At 37.8% G+C, this 20,805-nt stretch overlaps 1 protein-coding gene across 2 annotated transcripts in view; it reads left to right on the top strand.

The window, feature by feature from the left end:
* LOC117300387 (ly6/PLAUR domain-containing protein 6-like) overlaps positions 1–20,805 on the top strand; it is a 62,758-nt gene that overhangs the window by 34,080 nt on the left and 7,873 nt on the right. For both annotated transcript variants that reach the window (XM_033784166.1, XM_033784167.1), the window contains exon 4: positions 11,011–11,082. The gene's annotated coding sequence lies outside the window, so the exon portion shown is untranslated. The remainder of the gene's footprint in view (positions 1–11,010; positions 11,083–20,805) is intronic.

A 20,805-nucleotide genomic window follows, 5' to 3' on the forward strand; every position in this document is an offset into this window, starting at 1 on the left:
TTTCACGAACTGCCAGGATTAATCAGATCTCCCGTTAGGACGAGTAACCCCTCCTAACTTAGGATGGGTTCAATGCGGCCTACGTCTTTGGAAACAGAACTTAACTCGTCCTAAGTCCTAAGATTAATCCTAAGTTAGGAAGAGTTTGGTGAAGAAAGAATGAGAAAGAGCTTTCTACAAAGTTTAACTTACATGTATTAATTATTTATTTTAAAACTAGAAGATTTATATATCTCATTTGTCATTGTGTTATGGGTCAGTATATTTTGATACTCGACAGAATTGTAAAAAAAAATGTATTTACCAATACTAGACTTGAAGTCGAGGTTGGAACATCATTTCTTTCTGTTCAAGACATTACACGGTGACCATAAAAACACAAGACCCCTGGACTTGTCCTGTCTTGAGTTTACTGGCCCAAGGCTAAAATCACTGGCCTCGGGCCGGTGGTCAAGTGTCAAATTGGAGCCCTGATGTTTAGCAAATTGGTTGTCCTTCTCAATTCGTGACTTGGATGAATACCCTGGAATTCATTCTTGAATGAGAACAGCCGGTGCTTCAATAGTGGCAGAGACATCTCCGCTTAACATCGAAATGTCTAATAATAAGTTTTCAAATGCAATTATCATAGTTTGGCCATAGTTTGCCCGTGGAGAAATTTGGCCTACATGTGTCCTCATGATACTTGTAGGGCTGTCCTTTATCTGAAATGGTTACTTTGCAAAAACCTTCTCAATTTCTTCTTACCAAAACCTATCCCAGCCAAGGAAGTTAATCTTGTTTTTTGAATGGGTGTTTTTTTTCTTACAACTAGTGCAAACCTTTTGTGGTAGACATTTTTGTAACTTGATAATTTACTCGCCCAATATACAGATTTTAATAATACGGTGGAGTGGCAATATTTCATAGGATTTGTTTTGTCAAGCCACAAAACTCTGCTGGGGGTTTGTGGTTGTAAAAATATGAGTGCATTGTAAGATTACACTACATAAATACAAGTAGTTGACACAACATGTTATGTACAGTAACATGTACACCATGTTTATCGTTGCTCGCTCACAAGTAACTCATGTCGTAGAATTACACGCAAATACTTAGCAATTTTCTCTAATCCTTTATCCAAACAACAAGTACAATTCCCTAATGCGCCTGCATCATCCAACCAAAATATCCCCAGGAAAAATCCACAATTCCGTTCCCATAGCAATCACGGAAAATATACTTTGTCATCCGCTTGTCTCCTGGCTGAAGATATTTCACTCTCGAGTAATTTCTCAAGAAACATGGCTCGCGGGTCATTTTGCCATCATCGGTGGGATGGAATTACCATGGCATGTATTAGGTGTTTTTCTATCCTGGTTGGGTTTGGTCTCCAGCCATTAGATGTGCCAGTGGAGATTGAAGCATTTGTATCAAACCCTGTGGAATTTCTGTGGTGTTTTCTTACGTTTTTGGACTCTCTTGGTAACCATTGGTCATGTATTTGAGGTGTTATGTGTCAAGACGGGTTTGCGGTGGTTTTTAATTATTTTCTTGAAGTGTTTGACACATATACATGGCACAGAAACAGTGTATGTTATCAAAACAAAATGAATATTTTGTGTCTGGAGATTTTGTAACTTTCAAATAATTAGTCTGGACCCCCTGAGGTATAATAAGAAACATATCATGTTATTGCTGTAGCACACAGGGAACATGACAAAGATGGTGGAAGGACAATAAATTAAACATTTATATGAAATGTTTAGTAATAATAATAGTGGCCACTTACATAGCACTCATATCCCTCACTCAGTGATGATCAAGTCGCTTTAACATTCAGTTTTTGCCTGCATGGTATTGTGGAGCCGTATTTTTTGTTTTTTTTTAGTTTTTTTTTTAGAGCATGCGACCAATTTATTCACATAGCACTGTGTTATAGTTCACAAAGTGATGTTGTGCAATATGCCGCCAATCCAACAAGGAACACCAGGGCGAACCCATTTTCTTTTAGATAAGTGCACTGGGTTCTTTTTGGCTACACAACACATGGGACGAACAGCTTTACGTCCCATCGGATAGGACGCAGCAACTGGGTTTAAGTTAAAAGTGTCTTGCTTTGGACACAAGAGTCACAACCGGGACTCGAACCCACACTCCACTGAACAGGAACACCTAAGCTTGAGATCGCTGCTCTCCGCTGTGCCATGACATGCCATTTATTCCTAATATCTTTCCTTTGAGTTTTTAATGGTTATACACCCCCAGATATGAGGGTTTCTAGAGGGCCAATTTGTGGGTTGATATGACCTCATAAATATCCGGCTAAAAAGAGTGTTGATTGCACTACATCCTTGAGTTTTACAACTTGCAAGATCCTGTGGATAATCATCTGTAATAAAAACAACACATAAAAACACTTTGACTTGACGGAATTGTGAAAATAAATGCTTGAGAATATTAAAATAGCTGTTGCAAACCTTTAACCGAATAAAAAGGACCAGGTCTGGATTTTAATCTTTGAGAGGGCAAGGCCATTTTCATTATGCTAGGGAAACTTCCATTGGAAGCTCTTAAAGTCTATTGGACACTTTTGAGGGGGCACCAAGGCCAAGACCAGGGGGAATGGAGGCAATGGCCTTCCTGGGCTCCATGTGTTATTCAAGGCCTGAATTTTAGAGCTGCTCAAGATCGTTTGAAACAGTGCCTACTTTGACTTTATTTAGTAGTAGTGTTCGTGAGTTGATGTGTTTTCAGTTCAATGTCACTCGACTGTAAATGTTTAGTAAACGCGCCAGGAAGACTGTCTCTAAGATGGAGTACATTCTTGGTGACAGTGATCTAATGATGTTCAAATGCCATGTGAGGTCTGCAGTCCGCAGTGTACATGTGTACGTTGGAAGTTCATCGGATTGATCGGGGGGGGGGGGGGGGGGGGGGGGGGGGGGTTGATCGAAGTTGCGAGATGATAATGAAAGTAAAAACACCCTTGTCACACAAAGTTGTGTGCTTTTAGATTGTTGATTTCGAAAAATACTTCTTTCTCGAAAACTATGTCACTTCAGAGGGAGCCGTTTCTCACAATGTTTTTTACCATCAACCTCTCCCCATTACTCATTACCAAATAAAGTTTAATGCTAATAATTATTTTGAGTAATAACCAATAGTGTCCACTGCCTCACAGAAAATTCTTGCATAAAAAAATAATAAAAAAATAAAAAAAAATAAAAATAGGTTACCAGAAGGCTGAATAAAGAGAAAGAAAAAAGGGTTACTATCCTACATCATATGTTGTGTCACCAGACCAAAGTTAAAATCGTTTTTGTTTTTTGGTAGTCTTCTTACTGTTACTCTCAACTAGATGTACACACAACTAATAATATATGTTTTTCATTTTTGGTGAGATTCAACTTTTTTCGCAAAATGGAGACTTGTAGGGTCTACAGTGTTTTTACTCTGACATTAAGAAACAGCAAAAACATTAGTCATATTACCTGTTTCGGAAAACCTAAAAAGATGCTTTTATCGTATGCCCCTTCGAACGAAGCAGTGGGTATGGGTATTTTTTGTACACTTAAAACAAACAAAAATGTCAGCATCCTTATTAAAAATTCATTTACATGTAATTAAAAGGTGCAAGTCAGTGAGCAGTTTCTCCCTGTTTCTCTCAATCTAGACACCCACTCCACACCCAATCAAAAGAAAATTTCAACGATCCTTAACATCCAAGCTTTCACACCATACCAGTCCATAAAATCTTGTGAATGGCATTTCTTGACAGATGCCCTGGCCTCTTTTCCACACCTCAGTAACAAACTTTTATCAGGCATTCAACCCTACTTCTTTGCCCTCCATCAACGGAGCATTCTTTGAACACTAATTTACCCTAGAGGCTCACTTTAATAATGTCCACCATATTGAGATAAATATAGGGCGGTTATTTCCCAGTGGTCCAACTCATTGCTTTTATGTGTCCGCTGGGGGGAAGGGCCCACTCTGTAAAGTTCACCAATTTGTAGTTTTGGAAAGTTTAAAGTTGATGTGGGTTTATATTGGTGTGTGAAATACACTTCATTATGTTATTGATTTAAATAATAATTTTCATGTCAAGGACAAAGTAGCTTGCAAACAAGTCTTAAGTTAAACCTTACCAAATTCAACTGATTTTACAGGTTAACAGGGAATTTTTTGCTTTTGCATACTCCATGCTACTAGGCATTCTTTGCTTACATAGCCAGCGCAGATATTTGGCGCTTGCACAGTCAGCAGAAAATGGTGATTGTAAACACAAAATTCAGCAGTAAGCAGATCGCAACGAAATAGGGCTCATGTTAATAAAGGTCTCTTGGCTACTTGGTCAGCACATGACCCAAATAAAAAGTGCAACATGGTTGACCCATGGAGGTAGAAATTCTACCTCCATGAATGACCATAACAAAGGTGTTTGCCAAAATATAAAAGAGGGTACCAACCCCTCTCCAAACCACCATGGTTTTGTAAGTTTACCCATAGAGAAAGGAACCACCCACCCCCTCCCCTAAGGAACCACCCACCCCCTCTCCCTCCAAGAACATAAAAAGAGCCTCATAATCTCCTTAGATCCATCTTTACAGACCTGCCTTATACTTTCCGACCTAATGGTGTGTGGCTAAAGTGATAAACAAATGTTTTTGTAGAAGACAATTCTCTTCAAGATGGGAGTGGGCTTAACCCATCTGAAAGGAAACACTAAAGAAAAGATCCTGGGATTATTGAGTACAGTTATAACCGTTACTTTCTTCAAAGGCGGAAACCCTCTATAATGGAGGATGGAGAAGTTAATTTGCCCTGTTTGGATGTGGATGAAAGGAACCGTAGCTGATTGTTATGGGTTGCTTTTTGTGTTACTGGCGCTAAGGCATTGATGGGTTGGGATTTATTCGAAAGTGTGTGTTGTAATTTATTGAGGGGATTATTGAGTGGTTGGTTGTTCTGGAGTCTTGACAGAGCTGATAATGCATCGTTGGTTACTCGGGTCTCCAAAGAACCCATGCCTCTCCTCCCACCACAGCAATTGCCATGGTGCCCTGTGCTTTTGCCTGTGGTGCCCTTTAGCAAAGTTCAATTGAACAAATTTTACATTTATCTCATAGAAGGGAAAGTGCTCTTTACCAGAGGGAAATTGCTGTGCCCCTTAAAGAGCAAAGTTCAAGGTTACTATTGGTCAGATTAATTATTGCAAGATCTTGTAGTTTGAATCTGGTACCGTTCTTGAATGTCGTGTTTCAGAGGGCACTTCCATTGGAAAATCTTAAAAGTCTTTTGGAATTTTTTTGAAGATGCAGCAAGGCCAAACCCGGGGCCCAATTTCATGGCTCTGCTTACCGCCGAATTCTGCGCTTAAGATCACCATTCTCTGCTTACGTGCAAGCGCCGTAATTCTGTGTTGCGTAGAATGCCTAGTAACGCGGAGTACACACACGCATGAGCCAAAATTTCTCATTAACCTGTGAAATACGCCTAACGTAAGCAGGTCTGCTTCCGTAAAGCGCAGATTCCTTGTTTACGCAGAGCCAGGAAATTGGGTACAGGGCGTTTGTGGCCTCTGTTTAATTCCAGGACTGCACGATTAACAAATCTTTAACCTCCCTTCACGGTCCTTGGAGTTAAATTCTGAGTCTGCTGCCACCTCAGTGGGAATTCTTCCTTCCTCCTTGCCATAAAATGCACCTGCTTACTTACATACAGCATGGATACAATCTCCAGTTGGTTGTAAATCTACTCCTGTGACTTTCTCAAGACTCTCTTTAGGGAATGATGGACTCTTAAAAACTTGGGGTGTACATGTATTATGAGCCTTCTAATAAAAACCAAGAAGGATTTTAAATTGCTGTTAAGCACAGGGATGTAACAAGATGCTGTTTGCCTATTAGGGAGGCTGCATTGGGGGTTTTTATGAGTCATAAAAATGATGTTTGTTTTATTCTGCCAGGTTTTGAATCAAATTGTTTCTATGGTTTGTCCGGGTTTTCATTTTGAAATGTGAATGATGTGGGTCGGATGTTTTTCAGGATTGTCCCACAGCCTTGAAATGTTTGCATATTTGGCATATTTTTTCAGAGGATCTTTTGGTTTTGATTTAGATTCCCAGTTGTTCAAGCTTTATTGGATGTTTTTATGATACATGTGTTTTGTTCATCGGCAAATATCTACCCTCTTAAAACTATTTGTTTACTTCTTTCTAGTTTCATTTCTGAATTCATAGACCAATGTTGCAGTAGACCCCCTTGCATTGGCTGCCATCGGTGATGAAAAGGCTATCGATGGTTGAGAGTCGTGCGCAGCGCCTACACGTGTGCACTTTTCCATTGTTTGTCATCAAAGATGATGGTCAATGACGTCATGTGTAGACTTGTGGACAAGTCGTTTATGGTCCCACGCGGTGAGATGTGTTTTGCCCATCGATGGCAAAATGTTATTTGTTTACTTCTTTTTAGTTTCAATTCTGAATTCAAAGACCAATGTTGCAGTAGATTCAATAGTGAACCATTCATAGAAATTTGTAGCTCCAGGTGTTGATAAGGTGACTGATTTTTATGACTTAAGGTTGAAAGGTAACCATGGCAAAATAAATATTGCTGCACCTGTGTTGTTGCTGATACCCTGTTAACAAAATACAATACAAGTCATCATGGTTATGTTAGAATTAACTTGTGAAATGGTTGATTGGTAGTTAGTGGGAAGAAAAGAAAGATAAACGTTAACATTGACTTGTGAATTTGGTATTCCAGATACACAATGGTCTTACACCTGTTGTGAGAAGGAAATCCTTCAAACTAAAATTCTCGCTCGGACATGTGATGTCACTAAACAATGGCGGCCGAATGTCATTTGGTTTCAAAGGGTAACACAAGCATGGGCCTAATGTCATAAAGCTGCTTATCAACAAATTTTGTGCTTACATGGCAGGAAAACAACCCTGAAAAATCACATGTCTGATGTCAAGAATTTTTAACGGATTTCAAAACGATTTGAGGTTCAACAAAGAAAAATTGACTATGGAGCGGGAATTGAACTGCCTCTCTGGATTGAAGTGCTGGAGCTCTACCAGCTGAGCAACTCGCCATGTTGGTGGTCTCCCTATTATGTCAATATCTTTGTTTGGGGTGCAAACAATTTCAAATTTTCAAATGAAAATGTTAGAATGAAAAGCAAAAACAAAAACCAGTATCTTTGAACATTTATGAAGGAACAAAAAATGCTAACAAACACACAAAAAAAACTCTGCAAACCATGGGTGTTCCTAAACCATAAAACCATTCATATTTCAACAAAATTCCAAATGACACCTAGCACTAAAAAAGGGGGAAGCCCGCAAGGAGGGCAAATTGATTGCACGTTGATATCTTTAAATCCCTTGTGATTTTAGAACCGGATTGTATTTGAAATAAATACTCTTTATCATCCTCGCATGTTGAAATATATCATTCATCGGTTCCTAGTGCCTGGTTGCGTTATGAAGAAGTATTGAATTTTAAATGTCTTAAAATAAATGTTCAGATGTTTGAATTGAGTGTTTTTTCTTAGTTAAAGGCACTGGACACCTTTGGTAATTGTCAAAGACCAGTCTTCTCAATTAGTGTATCTCAACATATGTATGCATAAAATAACAATCCTGTGAAAATTTGAACTCAATTGGTTGTTGAAGATGCGAGAGAATACTGGAAGATAAAACACCCTTGTCGCATAAGTTGTGTGCTCTCAGATGCTTGAGATCGAGACCCTAGCTGAGGTCTAAAATTCAACTAAAATATTTTTAGTGAGAAATCACTTCTTTCTCAAAAACTATGTTACTTCAGAGGGAGCCGTTTCTCACAATGTTTTATACTACCACCAGCTCTCCTTGATTGTTACCAAGTAAGTTTTGATGCTATTAATATTTTTGACAATTACCAATTGCGTCCAGTGCCTTTAAGAAGAGAAGGGTTACTGACACCATGGGTACTTTCTCAATGCTTAGACCAAGATGAAATTGTTGTCCAAGTTTCAAGGATTTTTCTTTTTCATACAATCTCACCCCTGACTAAATAAACTGATGGATTAAAGTTCATTGCCACCCACCCCTCTTAACATACGAGCCGCAAGACGCCTCAATGACCCCTTTCTTCAACATAAGAAGCCAACCCACCCAGCTATCTGATTTTAGACGCTGCACAAAGCCTGTCGCCTTTCAGCATAAACCCTGCCGACATGCTAACTGACCCTATCTCGAGAAAAACAGCAAACCACAAACCGCTGAGCAATCTGATTTAGATGGTGCAGAAAGCCCGGCGGCTGGAAACCAATTTCATCGTCTTCTCCTTCCGGCCCGGCTTGGGGGAAGCCAGAGGGAGGAGACGGGGTCCAAGTAGGAGGAGAAGAAAAAAATGGATGAACACACTTTATTAAACTAACATCTTAAAGGATCTGTAGTTTGTTTTGTAAAAGAAGAAGAAGTCTGTCGACTGTCGGTTACTGGTAAGAATGCATCCGAGTGTATCTAGACCCTGTAATTATGGTGATGTTTTCCTGAACAATTGATTTTTACATCTGCATTTCATTCGATTTGTTTGGTAAGTACTCATGAAATTAACGACAATTAATTATGACAAAACCTACTCGGTAAGAAGTATGCTTTCCCTTTACAATGCTGTTTAAAATCGAGACACTTGGAAATAAAATGTTCACAGGTTAGTTTTGGGGGTGTTTACCTGCAACTGAATTGTAGAATTGAAACAGACTGTGGGTTCCAATAACCAATCAAATAACAATCCCTTTAAACCAATGTCCTGAGTGCATAGCGCATTAGTGGTTTCTTAGCAAGCAGTTCCTTCAGCTTCAGGCTATCCCATCGTTTGGTTGGATGTTAATCAGAATAACCTTAGGTGGTGAAGTTCCATCAACTTAAAAATATGCAAATAAAAAATGTAATGGCCTGGCATTAGAAGTGTCTTTCTTGGAGGGCCCCTCCCCCCCCAAAAAAAAAAAGAAAAGAAAAAACCTTACATCAAAATAAAACAACCTTTTTTTTCTTTCTGTTTATTCAGCCTTCTGGTAACCCTTTTTTTTCCCTTTTTTTTTAATGCAAGAATTTTCTGTGCTTGAAGGCAGTGGACACTATTGGTAATTACTCAAAATATTATTAGCATAAAACCTTACTTGGTAACAAATAATGGGTAGAGGTTGATAGTATAAAACATTGTGAGAAACGGCTTCCTCTGAAGTGGAGTAGTTTTCGAGAAAGAAGTGATTTTCGGCGTATTTGATTTCGAGACCTCAGATTTAGAATTTGAGGTCTCGAATTCAAGCATCTGAACGCACACAACTTTGTGTGACAAGGTGTTTTTTCTTTCATTATTATATCGCAACTTCGATGATCAATTGAGCTCAAATTTTCACAGGTTTGTTATTTTATGCATATGTTGAGATACACCAAGTGAGAAGACTGGTCTTTGACAATTACCAATAAGTTTTTCAGCTTACATCTTTTATGATATTGTGGGTCCTGGCCACTGCCGGATGTATTGCTGTTGATTGGTAAAAACAAATATATTGGCAATAAATTGTAGACACTAGACAGAAATCCCTCTTTATTGTCAAGAAACCGGAATCTTCATTTGGAACTCTAGATAGATTTGTGATGAAACGCCTCTGTCGGATCTTAATACCTACATCCATCCCAATAAATCTACTCACATGATTTAGATGCGACAAGGAGGGTTTACACTTCTGTTGGGGGGGGGGGGAGTTTATAGTATCCATCTTGGTCTCACTCCTTAGCAGTAACCACCTCTGCTTGTTTCGTTTGATTTTGGTTCAGTGGTTTGACCCTCTCAGTGATAGGTCGCTCCACGGATGACAATAATGTGTGACTCATCCAGTCAATCTTTTTGAAATGTCTTCTGAAGGTTTTCCGAGGGGAATTTGAATTTAAACCTTGAAAAATTCATCTAAGCAGTAAGGTTTTTTTTTATGGTCTACTGGGTTTCGAATGGATGGGTAGATGTTGAATTACTGTGAACAAAATAAGTAATTTTTCCTCTGCAAATTTGAAAGCTAGTTTTGGGACAAGAATAAATAAAAAATTCTACTACTGTTTTTTTTATTGAACTTTTGCTTTGGCATGCAACAAAATAACAAATACGTCTGGCCACTAACTATTTTTTTGCATATATACCATAGGTTGTTGTAAAAGCAGTTTGCAACACCTAATACTATTTTTCAAAGCAAAAAAGTTAAATGAATTTCGAAAATGAGGTCAACTGCTGGTTTTAATTTATTGGTTTTAAAAGAAACTAGATGAAATGTGATAGTATTTGTTGTTATCCGGACATGATTAGAATAAAATCAAATTACTATTCAGAACATAGGTTTAATTGAATTCAGAATTCAATTTGTCTGTATTATATTCCATGAAGCATGATAAAAACGCTCCCTGTCTGAACAGAATATTAATACCCTTTTTTTCTTTCTTTAACCCCTTATTTATTCTTGTTTTGAAAGTCCTCCTTTGTTGATTCAACACGATTACTTTTCCTAACAGAAACCCAGAAGTCATTTCACCTGAGAGTGCTTTCCTATAAATTACCCATAGTGTGTCTGAATGAATTGTACTTTCATCCACACAGTATAATTGCGTCTCCCCACCATTCTACAAACTTCTTTGTTAAAAAACATGCCTATTCAATTTTAAAATTTGTATTTTGTCTATCGCCAGGTTCGATCGTAAGTTCTTAAAATATTTACTTACGCCATTCTAAAATGATCACAAACAACAGAATGAGCGTATGTATTTTTCCCTTTATAATGGTCTTGGATCTCATTTCGGATTTGAACGCCGCCATGTCTACACGCACACTGTCCTTCTATGATTGATCACAAATTATCAGTCATTTGCAGAACCAGCACACCAGTCAATACAAACGCACTGCTGCCTCCTTTTCTGAATGTCAAGAACAGTGTGAGTCTAACAGCTTTTTCATTAAAAGTTCTTTCCTTTTTTTTATTTTCTAGGTATGGCTTGCAAATAAAGTTTGTTTAAATGTGAAGAAACAAGATCTGGATATTTGGAAAAAATAAACTCAGGTAAGTTTGAATTACATTTATAACTTTTTGTTCTGTTCATAAACTTTGTGCAGGGATGAGATTGTTCATACTTTTGGCTGAATTCAGACTTTTTATGTCGGCCTGGTTAAGAAATCAGTCAATATTTTTTTCCACAAATAAAGAAATCCTGCTCATCGGTCAACTTCTCTTGTGCTTTTTGTGGTTACCAAACAGTAGAAATGGCATCATTTCAACATACCTTTGAATTTGTATCCAAGTTTCAGACTTTTTCGTTAGTAATGACTCTCACCCATGTTTGTCTCAGGTTTCTCAATATCAGTGTTCCCCTACATGCAAAGCTCCGGTCTGAGGTGAGACTCGACCTGGGTCATATAAAATTCATAAATATTGATAACCATATTTTTTAAAAAAAATTGACGATGTATTCCAGGCATACCCTAATGTTAGTATCTTATCATAAAAGCCTTTTTCAAACTGAGTAATTCAATAATGAATAATATTAATTAAAAAAATGCCAAATAAGGGCTGAGGTATTAAACAAACAGAAAAAGAAAAAAAAGTTAATGGTCTGACATAACAGAGTCTTTCTAAAAGGCTAAAGTCCAAAAAGTTTCAATCTAGCTTTAGCATTTCATTCACTGTGAATCACAACCTCACTTTGCAAAAAATCCAACGACACCTTTCTTTAAACTGAATAGTTCATTATTAATTTTGAATAAACTCTAAATTTTAGGCTTATTTTGTCTGAGCAATTCACAAACTCTCAGCCTAGCTTTACTAGCATTCCATCCACACTGTGAATCACAACCCCACAGTGTGCATGAAATCCAGCGACACCTCACTGGTATGTTGCGGTCTGGACTTCATTTTCAATGTACACGCATCCCAGAGAATTTGGTATGCTTGAACCTGCCACAATTTAGGCTAATTTCCTTCTTTATTATAGCTGCAGGGATATTTATTGTTTTGACCCTGTCAGAGGTCAGTGTCAAAGGTCAAATGCCTGACAACTTTGGACCCCATTATTATTTTATCTCTCAAAAGCTTCAATTGTGTGCAATGACGTGTTCAGACAATGTTAACATATAATTTAACACATTTTGGTATATTATTGAAACAAAGAGTGATGATTTCTGGCATTTTTGCAGATTTTGGTTCCAGGAAAGGGTTAAAAAGATAATTTGTGTGTGTTAATTAAAGTGTTTGTTTTGACAAATTGCTTTTTGTAGAAAGATATACAGTGTATATCCATAATAAGTAGCAATACTTACAGTGTACAGTAGGATTTACTGCCACCATATAACACTTCACTGAGTACTTCAGATTTCTTCTTCTTGTCGCAACATCACTCCAACAAACCAAGGAATAATAAATCAAAGTTTATTCTCTCAAAATCAATATTTGTGGCGTTGCCCATCAGCTTTTTGAAACCGCCAGCTCCTTGATAAGTGCCAGGCTAAAATGGAAGAGTTCCACTTTGGAAATGAGATAAAGCTTTCTAGAATGTGTCCTCAAAGTCGTATATCAATGTGTTCTTGACCTAGTCGCATAAAAGGGTAGCCATTTTGTTTTTAAGGTCGTGACCTTAGCGTTATTTAGGACTAAGTGGTTAGATTTGTCATCACCTTAAAGGGTTATTAAATCTAAGAGGAGCCAACAAAGTCATCATCACATGTTGTAAATCAGTCAAGACGTTTTGAAACGTCACTGCTGGGAGATTTATGATAGCTCTAAAAACAACCTGTTTCTATTTTCCCCAAAAGTTTTGTAACAAAAGTATGTCGAACTGTCTAGAGAACAAGCCATTTTTATGTTATGGTTTTTGTCTTCGTAAGTTGATATGATTTTGTTTAAAGTTCCTCATGTTGTTGGAGTTACATGTTGTAAATTCCCCAACTGTGTTGAGTGATTTGTTGAACTTTGCATTCTAATTTGGGATCAGGTTGGCTCGGTTGTTTCTTTCCCTGCCTTTCACATCTGTGGGCTTCGGTTCGATTCCCACCACGGACTGGAGCCTTGCTTGTGTTTTGCGGTTTGCAGTCCTTACTGTACCAGTTCAGGTTGTTGGAGCTACATGTAGGACGTACACTTAATACCCAGACTGTGTTGAGTGATTTGCATTTGCAAAATAATCAGGTTGGCTCAGTTGTTTCTTCCCCTGTCTTTCACCTCTGTAGACCCTGGTTCGAATCCCAGCTCAGACAGGAGCCTTACTTAATTATTGCATTTTTAGTCCGTACCTGTTTGCGTGGGTTTTCCCTTCTTTGCGGTTTTCTCAGACCCACCAACTTTCCCTGATTCTGAAGAAAGTTCCCTGAAAATAAACCAATCTTTCCATGTTCTGGTGAACAAATTTGACAATCACCCTGATTATGGAAACGTTGTCCATACTAATATGTTGAAATCTAAATAATGATGAAATCTAAATATCTCTCTGATTGTTGTACAAACCCTCCCTGATTGCAAGATGCAAAATCTGTTTTCCTCCCACAACTAACACTGAGCATTTCTGGAAAAAGAAAACTAGTTTTGAACACATGGCTTGTATTAAACAGGGTGTGTTTGCACACCCTATTGTTATACCTCTTTTTATTGGGAGGGGGGGGGGGGCTTTCATGAGTTCAATTTGACACCCCTCTTTGTATTTTACAAAAAGGGGACTATGTTCAAAGTGTGATTTAGATTTTGCTGCTACGTGCAATGAATACATTTCTTTTCAGTAAATTACCAAAGTATTTATACAAATAAAGAAGACTTTTTACATATTTCGTCCTCCAAATATGTTTTAAAAACTCCCAAAATGGAGTCAGTCATCCAAATATCAATGAAGGCCATGCATTTAAAAATTCTTTGTTCACACCCTCATCAGAAATGTGAGCTTTCGCTGATAGAAACAGCTGTTACGACTTAAATCTCTCTCAACAGACACAAGTGTAAAATTTCAATTTATGACATCTCAAGCCAAACCCACACATCTTTCGGTATTGTCACGGGTCTCGTAGATTACTCCAAAAATGTCACTTTAACCCATTTTTCTTTCTTTTACAATTGTTTGAATAATTTCTTGTATGGCTTGATAGGCTGCAACAGCTGTGAAAGCCTTGGGTTATGGTTTTGTGTTTTGTTGCTTTCAAATTTGTCAAGTTTTTGAAGCAGTGCAGTGTTCTCGAAGAAGGACAAAGCAAGTTTTGTTTGCGGCGCTCAGATATTAATTTATTACATGGATGCAGATAAAAATGAGAAAGTGATACATGATATTGAGTTTGGAGTAAGCTTGGGCGTTTATTGGGTATTACCGAGCAGTCTGAGTTTGGAGTAAGCTTGGGCGTTTATTGGGTATTACCGAGCAGTCTGAGTTTGGAGTAAGCTTGGGCGTTTATTGGGTATTACCGAGCAGTCTGAGTTTGGAGTAAGCTTGGGCGTTTATTGGGTATTACCGAGCAGTCACAGTATTTGTGAATTACCGAAAACAAGTCAACAACAAAACAATTTGTCCTAATAAAAGAGACAGACATGCTCAGCACTAGCCTCTTTTGTTATTATAACCATGATTTGTAGGGCCTCAATTCAGACAACTTTGAGACTGCATGGTTTTTGGTTTAAAGGCAGTAGACACTATTGGTAATTGTCAAAGAATAGCCTTCACAGTTGGTGCATACCTCAACATATGCATAAAATAACTAACCTGTGAAAATTTGAGCTCAATCGTCATCGAAGTTGCTAGATAACAATGAAAGAAAAAAACAACCTTGTCACACGAAGTTGTGTGCGTTTAGATGGTTGATTTTGATACCTCAAATTCTAAATCTGAGGTCTCGAAATCAAATTCGTGGAAAATTACTTCTTTCTCAAAAACTATGGCACTTCAGAGGGAGCCGTTTCTCACAATGTTTTATACCAGCAACCTCTCCCCATTACTCGTCACCAATAAAGGTTTTATGCTAATATTAGTTTGAGTGATTACCAATCGTGTCCACTGCCTTTAAGGTGTATTTTCTTTTGCCCTGTTAAAACAGTTCCTGGTTATACCGAATACTGCAGTATTTTGGCGGCGGTATACCTCAAATCCCCAAATAACGTAACACCCAAGCTTAGTTTTGAGCCAGTTGATAGTGCTTCCATTCATAGTTTTTTACAACTTTCCCATAAATGTTGTTCAAAGAATTCTAGCCTCACAAACAAAAGAGTAAACAATTTTGTGAAATTTTCTTCTTAGTTTTTGAAACCGGACTCTTAAAAACAACAAATTTGTCATTACCTCCTTGAACTTTTTCAACCTTGTACGAAAATCATTGATATTAGTATTTGTTCCCTCCAGTTTATACATATTGTTTGTTGTCATGGGTTAATTTTAACCTAAATAATCAACTGGTCTTGACCGATTTTTAGCTATCAATATGTGATAAGATTGGATTAAGAGAAATTGATACTTTTGTTTGTTGAGTGGTTTGGTCAATATTAGTCATTGACGATTGAGTTTGTTTGTGACATTTAGATTGGCATCTTTCCCAAGGAAAATAACTTGCAAATTTCCGTCTGAACTAAAATGTGTATTCTTAGTATTGTATTGTACCTCTGCAAGAATGAGAATGTGTTTTTTGTATGAATTCAGACTTTTTTGAGAAAAAGGTCTGCCTGTTGATAATTTTTATTTTCTTTAGGCAGAAATCATAGTTTTCTCTAGTGCTGAAGATACTGTTCCCAAAAATTACTATTGACGCTTGTGGTGTAATGGAGGCCTGGAATTACACAGAGCCATGACCTTTGTTGCCCCTGATCTTGGCCTTGGTGCCCTTTGCAAAATGGAAATGACCTTGCCCTCTCAAATAATCATTCCAGGCCTGGTAAAAGAGGGAAGCCTCCTTTGTCAGAACCCTTGCTCCCCCCTAAAATAATATCGGGAACAAATTAAAATGCATAATTTAATGGTTTGATGCATTAGATATCTCCCCCCCCCCCCCGAAATCTTTTGGCCTCACCCTCCTCAGATGAAAATGTCAGGGTTACGCATAGACATCCAGTTAACCATACAGTAGAGGATACATGAGCAGTTATTTTAAAAAAAGAAACTCTTTTGTTTCATTGTTGGCATTGCAAAAAAACACACCTGGCAAACCATGTACCACCTCAGACATTTTATGACAAGCCGCAACACAGGCACTGTTTATTGTTATTATGTAGTAGGACCTGGAAGGGGGAGAAGAGTGCCCCAATTCAACCCCTACTTGTGATAATAATATACACCGTAAATTATCTCAAGGAGAATGAATGTAATGGACCAAGTTTGCGATTCAGATTTTTGTTGTTAAAAAAAAAAGAAAAGGGGAAAAAAACAGCAAAAAAAAAAAAAAAAAATCTCACAACAAAAAACCAGCAGAGTTTGACCTATTATTTTAGTCAGGCAGCTGCTTAGCCAGCCTAAATTTTTACCCTGAATTTAGCCTCGGAGTAAAGAATTATGAATGGAAAGTTTATGTATCTCCCTCCACATCTGGTAAAGTACTCCTCTATAGTTGAGTGAACGTTGGCATATTTTGCCCGTTAGCAAATTATTTCAAGGGATGGTTAACAGATGGACTGTTATGCTATACCAGGCATTGAAGTTCTCTTTTGGAGGGGCACAGCAATTTTGCTCTGGTAAGGGACTCCGATATGAGGGTGGAACACGTACATTTGTATTTGAACCTTGCGCAGCGCACCGTAGCAAAAGCACAGGGCACCACAGCAAAAGCACAGGGCACCACGGCAATAGGAGACTTTCCAACGCTAGGCGGCAGCAGACATACCGGGTAAATTTCCATTGTTTACGTAGTTCTGAACATGCGCATAATTCTGAGAACAATGGATTTACTCGGTAAGTCTGCTGCCCTCTATCGTCCCAGAAAGTCTCCCATTGCTGTGGGTGCCGTGGGTTAATTTGAGGCCTACAATACATGTAGGCCTATTTCTGCTTTTTAAAAGTTGCAAAAATGAAAAAGCAATGAGCAAGGACATTTTTTGAAAATAAGAGCCACATGTTGCTTTCATGTGTGAATGTGGTGTTTTTTTTTAGTGGCAGTGGAAATGGCATTTTAAACATTCGTAGTAAACATCAGAGCTATCTGAATATAAAATAATTCCTTTCAATTTTGTTTCCTTCTTTCTATGTTTTCATTGTTGTGTAGTAGAGATATTTCTCATAAAACCAGAGGAGCCTATACACTCATGACAAATCACACAGTTGAAGCTTTGTTACCATTTGAATAATTTTTCCAATAATTTGAAGTTTTGAATGAAGATTTAAATCCCAAACTAACCCCAAACTTCTCCTAATCATAGCATTTGATTGATCACCGTTCCCTCCAGCTTCCGGATACACATTCAGAAACTAAATCCCCACTAAAAGAATTTATCAAGTGTCGGACTTATTCTCCCCTGATACCCATAATCCACTACTTCCACTCCTAAACCATTTCCCCAGCTCGAAGGTCAAGGTATTATCCTTCAGAATGTGAACTTCTACAACTGAAATTCAAGACACTCTTGGCATTTTTTAAAGGCACACTGAACACCTTTGTATTCTCACTTGGTGTATTCCAACATATGCATAAAATATGAACAATTTGGGCTCAATTCAAATTGGTCATCGAAGTTGCGAGAGAACAATGGAAGAAAAAACACCCTTGTTGGACAAATTTGTGTGATTTCAGATGCCTAAAAAAATAAAATTAAAAAAAACTTCAGTCCTGAAGCCTTTCAATGTTTGACTAAGAACCTGCCTAATTGATGTTACCTCTTTCTCAAAAACTGCGTTACTTCAGAGGTAGCCGTTCCTCACAATGTTTTATACTATCAACAGCTCTCCATTGCTTGTTACCATAGAGCAAGGACCCTTGCTCTATGTTGTTACCAAGTCAGTTTTTATGCTAAAGATTATTTTGAGTAATAACCAATAGTGTCTAGTGCCTTTAAGACACTCTTGGAATTTTTTAAGGGATCTGATACTCTCCAGATCACCTGGCCTCTTTGACCTTGATTAGGATCTGAATTACACCTGTTAATTAGTTCCTATGGAACAGGTGTCCAATTAACAAGTCTGTATTGGTAATCAATCTCCATGACAACACCACGAATGGGATATTCCAGATGTATCTGAATTCAGACTTTTACGATGCGTTTTTTTACACTCAATCTAGAAAGCTTTTTTTTATCATGACCACAGATCAAGATCTGGTGTCGCGATTACACCAGTGCTCATGATCCCGCTTGTGATCACAGCAGCCAACAATGACACAAGCAAAAACCCTGCCATTCCTAGCAAATGAGATATATATATATAATGCAATCTTTGAGCTGTAGAACTGTTTTAATAAATTAATATTCGTTCTTCAGAAGACATCAGAGCATACTGATCGAAACGTCAAGTTGAAATCAACGGTTCTTTTCAGAACAAACCCCAACTCATAGAGATTATCATTACATGGTGTTACTAAGTGTTACTTTTACAAAGGTATTTTCTAGGGTAAAGAAATATTGTTGACAGCTTGTAATGCAATACCCGAGCACCTTCTGACTGGGCAGTTTGACATTAACTAATATTGTAGCTAGTCGTTAAGCTCATCTCTCATGCACAAAGTGCTGGGCGGTTTAAGAGACAGGCATCCTGGATTTGACTCTCTTTTTTTCAGTGAAAGGAAAGTACTATTTTTCTTCCCGAAGGATTTAAAACAGACATGGTGATATTTCCTTAGCCTTTTCGTTGTGTTTTGTTTCATGAATTGCGGTGTTAAAACCATCTGTTTTCGGAGCTTCAAAGTGACACGTGAAACGACGCAAATGACCAAACATATCTGTCAGAAGGATAGAACAGATGATGCTATCATAGCTTGGTTTATACCTCATTCCTTCCAGTCTGCTTGATATAATGTCAACTTGACAGAATCCAAGGCTAGGCTATTCAGAGATTTGGTCACACATGTTTCCATTGTAAGTTGTTTTTTCAAGCCAAGCTCTCTGAAATCTGAAAATCTTACATCTGTTGGAGAAACTGGGCCAAGGCATGCCAGAATTTGGCAGGGAATTTAAAGTGAATACCCCCCCCCCCACTCACACATTTGTTCCGATATTGATATAGCTTTTTGTTCACTGTGAATGGAAAACAACATGAAGGGGGTAAACTATATGGCTGCTGCGCTACTCTGCTTGTATGACTAAACTTAAATTCAATTGGACACTAAGGCTGTGCCTAAACCAAGCAGCTCCGTCTAAAGGCTATAGCTATGACTATGGCTATCGGCTGCAGCTAGCAGTAATGTTGAAGAATGGTATTTTTTTGTGATCCAGCTATAGCCACTGGTGAAGCTTTAACTTGGCCAACCTTACATTGTCATGGGCCCTATATTTGGCTCAAATTTAATTTCAACTTTACCAAATGAAGAAACTGAAATATGAAACCATAGTTACTTTGTTTTTACAGAAGAAAAAAAAGTTACATTTTAGTTTTATTTCTTTTCTTTTTGTGAAGTGGCATAAAGATAGGAAATTGAAAGATTTTACAAACAGACTCATTCAATAACATTTCTTCTGTTTATCTGTACACTTTCCCAAAAACTCTGTACTATCAAAGAGTAGGGACTCGGTTTCAAATGGTTGTTTAAAACCTTGTAGTCAATTTTAAAACAACCATATAAGACATCCTTGCACCTCTGTTTTTGTTCCCTAATAAGACTCAAGTTTGTACTTTTCCTAACTTAGAAGGCAAAGTGCCCTCCAAGAAGCCATAACTCTACATAGTTGTGGGGACAATTATCTCTCAGTTTGGACACCTTAGGCTATGAATGATAAGGAGCACAGTATCATGAACCTGCCTGGGGAGATGTCATAGGAGCATCATCCCTCACTTTAAACACGCTCTCTAAAGACCTCCAAAACCTTGAGAAAGTGTTACAAATTGTCCACAAGAATGTATGAATGAGTCCAGGTTTACTGTAGCCAAAAGGGATGCTTGCATTAAAGAACTTTTTTTCAGGGATGGGAAATTTTATCTGAATTCAGATTTTTTAAATCAGCCTGATCGAGAATATCAACTGTTTTTTCTAGAAATGTAAAGAAATCTGCTCTTTCATCTACTGCTTGTGGTGATGACGCTGTTCCTAAAAGCTCTGTGAAATGTAAACCCTAGAAGTTTACCAAAAGGTGAAAATGCGATCCTTTTAAAATGCCTTCTAACAGTAGGATCCTGTTTCAGACTGTCTTTTCAGCATTTCTTCTCAGCAAGGACACTCACCTCTGTTTGTTTTTAGATTATTGTTAAAGAGCGTTAACACCTCTGTAAAAGCCCAAACTTTATGTATAACCTTTGGTAAACCCTTGTTTATACCAAATAAAAGGTCAAATATCATACCTACAAAAAAATGTTTTTAATATTGGGGGAGCAATATTTAAAGGCAGTGGACACTATTGGTAATTACTCAAAATAAATTTTAGCATAAAACCTTTCTTGGTGACGAGTAATGGGGAGAGGTTGATGGTATAAAACATTGTGAGAAACGGCTCCCTCTGAAGTACCATAGTTTTCGAGAAAGAAGTAATTTTCCACGAATTTGATTTCAAGACCTCAGATTTAGAACTTGAGGTCTCGAAATCAACCATCTAAATGCACACAACTTCAGGTGACAATGGTGTTTTTTTCTTTCATTATTATCTCGCAAGTTCGATGACCGATTGAGCTCAAATTTTCACAAGTTTGTTATTTTATGCATA

This window comes from Asterias rubens, chromosome 15, assembly GCF_902459465.1.
Source record: "Asterias rubens chromosome 15, eAstRub1.3, whole genome shotgun sequence".
NCBI lineage: Eukaryota > Metazoa > Echinodermata > Asteroidea > Forcipulatida > Asteriidae > Asterias > Asterias rubens.